Source organism: Vombatus ursinus, unplaced genomic scaffold (assembly GCF_900497805.2).
Source record: "Vombatus ursinus unplaced genomic scaffold, bare-nosed wombat genome assembly UNPS02009173.1, whole genome shotgun sequence".
Classification (NCBI taxonomy): domain Eukaryota; kingdom Metazoa; phylum Chordata; class Mammalia; order Diprotodontia; family Vombatidae; genus Vombatus; species Vombatus ursinus.
The window spans coordinates 10,816,733-10,825,779 of NW_020948951.1; positions in this window are offsets into that span (position 1 = coordinate 10,816,733).

Sequence of the window (9,047 nt, forward strand, 5' to 3'; positions counted from 1 at the left end):
ACACACACACACACACACACACACACACACACACACACACACACACATTTATGGGAAAGTTAGATTTAAGACTGTCTGCATAATAAAATGTCAGAGTTGCAAGAACAGGGAAAAAAGCTGACCTTAGAACAGAGAGTGAGCTGGGAGGGCCTGCAGAGACCATATTGATACAACATCCTCCTTTATTCAGATGGAGAAACTAAGGGCCAGATATGTGAAGGAACTTCCTTAAGATCACAATGAAAGGCTATGGGAATGTGACTATAACACAGGTCTCAGATGTCCAGTCTAAGGCTAAGGGGCACTGAATTTTTAGAACTGCAAGGGACTTTAAAGATGATCTAAGCCCAGTTCTGGACACCGTTGGCAGTTGGTCTGCAGAAGCCCATGGATTCCTTCTCAGAATCATGTTTTTAAATGCATAGAATAAAATACAAAGGATTACAGAGGAAATCACATTGAAATACAGTGATCAAAAAAAAAAAAACAACAGGGGTGGGGGGAAGCAATCAGGATTAAGTGACTTGGCCAAGATGTACAGCTGTCTAAGGCTGGATTTGAACTCAGGTCCTCCTAACTCCAGGGCCAGTACTCTTATCCACTGTGCCACCTAGCTGCCCCAATCAAAATATATTTTTAAATGAGTTCATGGACCCAAAGTTAAGAACCTCAATCTAGTCAAACTACTGATTTTACAGATAGGAAAATAGGATCAGAAACTGTCAAGGTACCAGAGAAACCCAGTGGAATGAATTCAGCACAGATTGAATGATAGGAATATGGGTGACAGGAAGGTGAGCAGTTATCCAAACGGAATGGCATCATTGAGGGAAAGCTTCCCCTGATTTGCAATTTTCTAGGGGTTTTAAGGGAGGCTGTGACAATATAGTGTAAAGAGGCCTGGACTAATTCATGAGAACAGGGTTGAAATCCAAGTTCTATTACTTCTAAGTAAGTTCTATGACACTAAGAAATTTATTTCTCCTCTATGGAGTTTCCTCGGTTTCCTCCTGGGTACAATGAAAGGGACTTTAATGATCTGTTGCACCTTCCCTCAGCTCTGATTTTCTACTTTATATGGTCTAAAGTTATTTTCAGCTCTGACATTCTGTGTGCTAAGGTACCTTCTGGCTATGGCATTCTATGATCTAGGGTCCCTGCCAGTTCTCACATTCTGTAGGGCAAGGATCAGCAAGTTCTTGTCACTGATTGGATGTGGGGAATGAAAGAGAGAATAGGATCAAAGAAAATTGGAGTTTTGAGCTTCATTGACTTAAGAGATGAGGATGCCATTAACAGAAATAGGGAAATGCAATTCAACAAAAATGGATTCAGTCCCTACTATGTGAAAGATGACATTTGCAAAGTGATGGAGATACAAAGGCAAAAATGAAACTTATCCTGCCCTCAAAGAGCTTACATTCTACTGGGTGATATGATATACTCAGATAAGTAAATACAAGTTTGTGAGAATGCATGGAAGTGACATACTGAGTTCAGACAACAGCTAATCCAATCTGACGTAGAGTATGAGAAGCAGGATGTAAAATAAGGTAGTTTGAGACCACATTGCAGAGCACTTTAAATGACAAGCTGAGGAGTTTGTATTTTATTCTAGAAGCCATAGGAAGCCCCTAGTCTTTTGAGCAGGTGGGGGTAACAGATTGAGATCTATGCCTTAGGAAGGTTGTTTTGGTAACTGGCAAAAGCCTTCGCTCCAAACTGTGTGCCCTAGGGCACCACAATAAACTCACAAGGACACAACAGGATATTAAAATTTTTTTCAACCTAACTACTGAATAAATGGAACTATTAGGTTTGGATTGGAAAAAATTATAGATGCTAAGGGCATCCCAAGACAAGAAAGCTGGGAATCCTCTGCCCTAGAAGATAAAATTGGAGAAGGGACTAAAATCAAGGAAACTAAGTAAGAAATGAATAATTCCAGGAAGGAGTTGAGGGGGGCTTGAAGTAGAGGTGGTTGTGTGAGGGAGAGATGGGAGCAGATGCGAGACATCTTAGAGAGGTAAAATTGATAAGATAGGGCAACAATGAGTATGGAGTGTGAAGGGGAGGGAAAGAATCAAGAACAAGTGAGGTTTTGAATTTGAGTAATGAGGAGGATGCGAAGGGAGGGAAAAGATGAGTTCTGTTTTTGATGTGGTGAGTTTGAGATGCTAAGGAGACACCCATGTGGTGGGATGCCAAAGGGACACCCAGGTGCTAAGATGTCAAACAAAGGTGGTTAGATGCCAAAGGGACACCCAAGTGCTAAGATGTCAACTCAGGTGGTGAGATGCCGAGGAGACACCCATGTGGTGGTGGGGAGCCAATAGGACATCCAAGCAGTTGGTGATGTGGTACTGGAATTGAAGAGAATGCAGGATATTCATATATTCCTATCTTTGATGCAGGATATTAATTTACTCTTCTTCCTCCTCCTTATTTCCTCCTGGTTCATTCTCCTTAGATCTTATTGACCTGCCAGGGCTCTTCTTTCATACACCTTCCTTGCCCTTGATACAATCCTTCAGTTTGACTATTCTCTGTTTATAAGGTTGTTTATCTTTGTACTCTTATTCAGACCATAGTCCCCCAAGTTTCTTAGCAATATCTTCAATAGGAAGGCCTAGACATTTACTTTTGATCACTGGACAGTGTTCACCATAGAAGATGCAGTCAAGTGGTGCGGTGGATAGGGCACTGGGCCTGAAGTCAGGAAGACACCTGAGTTCAAATCCTCACTCAGACACTTCCTAGCTGTGTGACCTTGGACAAGTCACTTAACCTCCATAAAATTGGGATGATAATACCTACCCCAAGGTCTGTTGTGAGGATAAACTGAGATGGTACTTGTAAAGTATTTGTAAAGTACTTTACAAACCTTAAAGCACTATATAGCTAGTACTGGGCTAGCTATTACATAGATTTAGGTTTTCTTGGCATAGAGATGATCATTGCACTCATGAAGGCTGATAAGTTCACCAAGGAGTTCACTCCTTCGTGCAGACTGTGAAGAGTATAGAGCAGAGGTTCCCAAACTTATTTGGCCTACTGCTCCCTTTTAAAAAAAAAAATCCCTCTGGAAATCTACTTTCTTTAACCCTTTAATGGTTTTTTAAAAATTTGTGTCATTTCAAAAAAATAGAAAATATATATTTTTTTAAATGATGCATCTTAAATTTAAGAATTTATTGTAAATTTGTGGTTTTTTCCTACATTGAAATTTTGATGATGCAATATTACATCATATATAGTATCATATTGTAAACAAATCATTACACACAGATATTCCTGCCGATGCATGCTGGACTTCCTGACAATTCACAATGCATTTGCCTGTCAACACTTGCTTGTAAAGACCTGTCAGTGGACTTAACCACTGATCAGTTATAACTTGCCTTTTGTGTGTTTATTTGGAAAATAATGTAATCACTATGACTGTAACTCTGTTACACAACAGATGAAATATGTATGAGTGGTTTTCAAAATTTTCTTCTCTTCTTTCCTTATGCTTCCACCTCCCCCTTATTTTTATTCAATGCCCCCCAATTGCAAACAGGCTATTACCATTCCCCTGGGTCATTCCAGCACCCCCAGGGGGCTGTGTTGTCCACTTTGGGAACCTGTGGATAGAGTATATGCAGTGTGCAATATGAAGAGAAGAGGACCCAGGGTGAAGCTTTGAGGGACACCCAGGCTTAGGGAGTGAGATGTGGATGGTTGAGAGCAAAAGAAAATTGAAAGGAGCCATAAGATGAATAGGAGAAGTTGGAAGGACTTGGGAAATAGTTTGGATGCGCTGAGTTTGAGATTACACAGGAGTATCCAGGGGAAAAAAAAAAATTCAATAGGTTCTTAGGGTGTGGGATGAGACCTAAAAAAAAAAACACTTAGAGGTATCTCAGGGTAGGAACAGAAAGTTTATTTCAATTCTCGAGAATCGGGTGTCCTTCCACCAGTATGGTCTGATGAAAGGAGACAGAGTACAGAAGCAGAAAGCCAGATTAAATAGCCCTAACAAAGAAATTCCCCCTCCTACCAACTGACCAATATTTTGACTGACAATCTAAACTCGAAAATCTATTCCCACAGAGAACAAAGAAACAATATACATATCCATCACCTTAGTTTTGCTGCCAAAATGAACAATTTAGAATGTGCGATCAAGCTAGACTCTGCTGTGGGAAGGTCACCGTGACCGGAATGTAGCAACAGAATATGGGGGTACAGGGAGGGGTTTCAGGCTTGGCAATCTTTAACTGATGATATGGCACTGGGAGAGAAGGAGAACTATAGAAATCTATACTTATCCTATTTTATCTCCAAATTCAGGATAGTCTTATCCCAAACCTTAATTACACTGAGAAGTCTTCATAGGGACATCTCACTCATTAGTCTTGGAAAGGACCTAAAAAGGCATATAGTTCACAGATGGGGATAGGAACAAGAGAGAAATCAGGGATATCAATCATCGTCATTATAATAGCTTAATTCTATACCATGTTAGAGTATGAAAAGCTCTGGTATCCCAAGAATCCTCTGAAGTAACAAGTACAAGTATCAATACCTCTCTTTTGACAAGGGCCAAAGACTTAAAGTGACTTCCCTAGAGTAACACAGACAATAAGTATTGGAACCAGGAATCCTGGGCCAGTGTTCTCTCCAGTGATACTGGCTGTCTCCAAATATAGCACTGTATTGTTTCATAGTGCTTTTATATTCATAAACACATACACAATGAGCTCAGCTTCACAAAGATGTGAAAGGTTATGTAGCATGAGCATTATTATTCCCCTTTTACAGATGAGAAGATTGAAGTAAAGTAGCTAAGTGATTCTGCCTAGGGCATAGTGCAATTAGTGGCAGAACTAGGACTTACTTCCACAGTCATTGTGGAAAGTGGGAGTCATTCAATTCAATTAGGTAAATTGTTAAGCAACCTGTATGTGCAGAACACAGAACTGAGCATTGGCAGAAATACAAAATTTGAGTTCGTGTTCTGGTTCCTGCCCTCAGGGAGCTGATAGTCTAAGAGGTGGAAATGATAGAAACACAATTATCTGAACTATGCTTCAAAATCTCTCCAGTGCTTCAAGAGATGTGTGAGCTCATCAAATTAGGCATTTTCTCTAATGGTGCAGAAAACAAGCTAAGCAACATCACCCACACACCTAAAAGTGCTGTGTAAATGTCGCTTACTAATATCTATTATAACCTGCAGTCACCAGGCCTCTAGTCTGGTGATGACTTCATTAATTGAGCCTTCTACCATCCTGCTGGACTCCAGCAAAGTTTATAGAGCAATACAGGGATGTGGTAGTAAATGTTTAACAACTAGGGGGAGGCAGGGTGGAGACATATGAACAGACACTTTTGAAAAAGTTTGTATTGATGCCTTCTGTTTATTACATCGTCGTAGTTGTCCCCAGTATACCTCCCCTTTCCCTCTTAGAGAGCCATCCCATATTATACATAGCACTTTTTTTAAAAATTACTTTATTTTTAGTTTATAGAATGAAATTAGAATTTCCATAACATAGTATTGATGGGGTGCTTGGGTGCTTGTATTTGGGTGCTTGTGCTTGTACTTGGACCCCAATTTCTTCCTAGCCTCACAAACACTGTCTCTGACAACCACTCCCCAGCCCAAGGACACTGTGCCTAGCAATTACTCATGCATGGGCCCCAGCAAGACCCTTATCTCTCTCCCTGGTGCAGCTACACAAAGCTGGGTGAGAGAGTGCTGGGCTGCTCAGGCCCCAGCCCTCAGATCATGTCTCTGGAAGCCTCCCAATTCCTTAGTAAGTTCCTGTCTTGTGAGAAAGCTTTCCCTTGTTGCAGGGCATTCTCTCATCAAGACAGAAGGAGAGGGGTGCCTTGCCCAGCCCAAGGAGTTTTGTCCTTGGCTGGCCCAAGGACTCTTTCTCCTGCCAGACTCCCAAGATCCATACCTCTGTCATCTCCCTCCCTCTCTGGTATACTCCCTATACTTTCTCATCCATAGCTCCCAAAGACACCTGCACCTTTAGATTACCTCATCAGTGTCCCTGGCATTCCTTTCCCATGCCCTTTTCCATATAAACTCTAGCTCCATCCTCAGTCTCTTGCAGGTTCCTTAAGAATCCTTGCCCACTGAAAAGCGTAACAATAAAGCTTTGCCACCTTGACTTAAAGAATGCTTAAGTTTGTGAATTCATTCCAGACGACCTGTCCTGTACACCAGTCTTTGAGGGGTCTCAACCTCTCAGACCACAACAGTATAATAAAAAATATGATTGCACATGAAATTGCAAATCTACTATATATAATTTGCTATTCCTCTTAAATACACAATGAAGTTATCATGTAAATTTCTTTTTTTCCCCTTCCTTCCACCCCCCCATGGCACCATTAATCACAAATAGGTATATATATATATATATATATATATATACACACACACACATATATATATATACACACATATATATATACACATATAAAAAATTCTATACATCTATCAGTTCTTTTTCTAAATGCAAATAGCGTCTTTCTTTGTATGTCTTTTATAGTTAATATGGGTATTTATATTAGTCAAAACTTATTTGCTCAAAGTCCTTCTTAAAACAATATTGTTACTTGACACTAACTGTGTGACCCTGGGCAAGTCACTTAACCCCAATGCCTAGCAAAACAAAACAAAACAAAACAAAACAATATTGTTATTGTGTACAATGTTCCCTTGGTTCCATTCACTTTGCCCTTTGTTATTTTGTGCAAGTCTTTCCATGTTTTTTAAGACCATTGAGCTCATCCTTTCATGGCAGTATTCTGTCACAATCATATACCACAACCTGTTCAGTCACTTACCAATTGATGGGCATCCCTACAATTTCCAGTTCTTTGCCACCACAAAGAGAGCTGTGATAAACATTTTAGAACATGTAGGTTCTTTTCCTTTTTCCCTAATTATCTTTGGAAATAGACCTAATAGTGGTATTGCTGAGTCAAAGGGTATAGGAAGTTTAATAACTCTTTGGGCATAATTCCATATTGTTCTCCAAAATGGCTGGATCAGTTCATGATAAAATGAATAAGTGTCCCAATTTTTCCACATCTCCTCCAACATTTTTTGCTTTCTCTTTCAATCATTTTAGCCAATCTGGTAAATAGTACTTTTTAAAGACAAAAAACGGAAGAAAAAGAGAAGGAAAATTAACACAACTGATTAGCATATTGAAAAAATCCAAAACCTTGAAATGTAACACCTGTGGACCTCCCACCTCTTCAAAGGAGTTGGTTGGGGGTGCTTTCTCATTTCTCATCACTCAAATCATGCTGACTCTTTGTTATATTCACTTAAAAAATTTTTTTAAATTTTATTTCTTCCCAATTTCACATAAAAACAATTTTAACCCTTGTTTTTGGGTTTGTTTGTTTTTTTTTATAATTTTGAGTTTCAAATTCTCTCCCACCCCCTCTCCCCTCCTATTGGGGGCAAGCAATCTGATAAAGCTTATAAATGTGTAGTCATGCAAAACATATTTCCATATTAGTTATGTTGTGAAAGAAAACAAACTAAAAAGACCCCCAAAAAATAAAGTTAAGAAAAAAACAGTATGCTCCAATTTGCACTCAGATTCTACCAATTCTTTCTCTAGAGGTGGATAGTATTTTTCATCATGGGTCCTTCAGAACCGTCTTGGATCTTTGCATTGCTGAGAATAACTACATCATTCACATTTGATTATCATACAATGTTGCTGTTACTGTGAACAATGTTCTCCTGGTCCTTTTCACTTCACTTTGTATCAGTTCATGTAAGTCTTTTCAGGTTTTTCTGAAAACATTCTGTTCATCATTTCTTATAGCACAGTAGTATTTCATCACAATCATATATCACAACTTGTTCAACCATTTCCCAGTTGATGGGCATCCCTTCAATTTCCAATTTTTGCCACCACAAAAAGCTGCTATAAATATTTTTGTACATATAGGTCCTTTTCTTTTTTTTTTTTACATTCTCTTGATTTTGTGTATGTGTGTGTGTGCTATTTCTTCTATTTCCATTGTTGCAGTCATTTTGTATATTGTTTTCTTGGCTTTGCTTACTTCATTCTATATCAGTTCATATAGATCTTTCCATGTTTCTCTGTATTCATCACACATCATTTCTTACAGCACGGTAGTATTCCATTCTGTTCACATACCATAATTTGTTTAGCCATTCCCCAATCAATGGGCATCTACTTTGTTTCCAATTCTTTCCTATCACAAAAAGTGCTGCTATAAATAATTTGATACATATGGGTACTTCCTTCTTACCAATGGTTTCCTTGGGGTATAAGCCCAGTAATGGAGTTTCTGGTTCAAAGGGTATGAACATCTTAATCACTTTATTTGCAAGATTCCAAATTGTTTTCCAAAGTGGTTGTACCATTTCACAGCTCCACCAATAATGTATTGGTGTGATTATCATTCCACAACCCCTCCAACGTAGAATAATGTCAATTTTTGTCATCTCTGCCAATTTTCAGGGCTTGAGGTAAAACCTCAAGGTTGCTTGATTTCCATTCCTCTTATTATTAGGTATTCAGAGCATTCTTCCAGGTGACTGTGAATATTTTACAATTCTTTTGTTTGTTCAAATTCTTTGACCATTCATCTCTTGGCAAATGGCTATTAGTCATGTGTGTGCGTGTGTGAGTGTGTGTGTGTGTGTATTGTTCATATATATTGTATATCAAACCCTTATCAAAGGAATTGGGTACAAAGATTTTTTTCCCAATTCAACTGCTTTTTTTCTTATCCTCTGTGCATTAATTTTGTTTGTGCAGAAGATTTTCCATTTCATGTAATCAAAATTATCTCTTTTATCTTTTGTAACTGCCTTTATCCCTATTTGGAATACATCTCCTAGAAGAGATAACAAAACATATAGCCCATCTTTTAGCAAAGGGATGCATACCAGGAAGGCAGAATGTTGTAAACGGTGTCAGCTATTTTCATGCCATTACCATATCAGTTATTTTAAATTGTCTTTCCTTGCTATGAGGGAGGGTTTT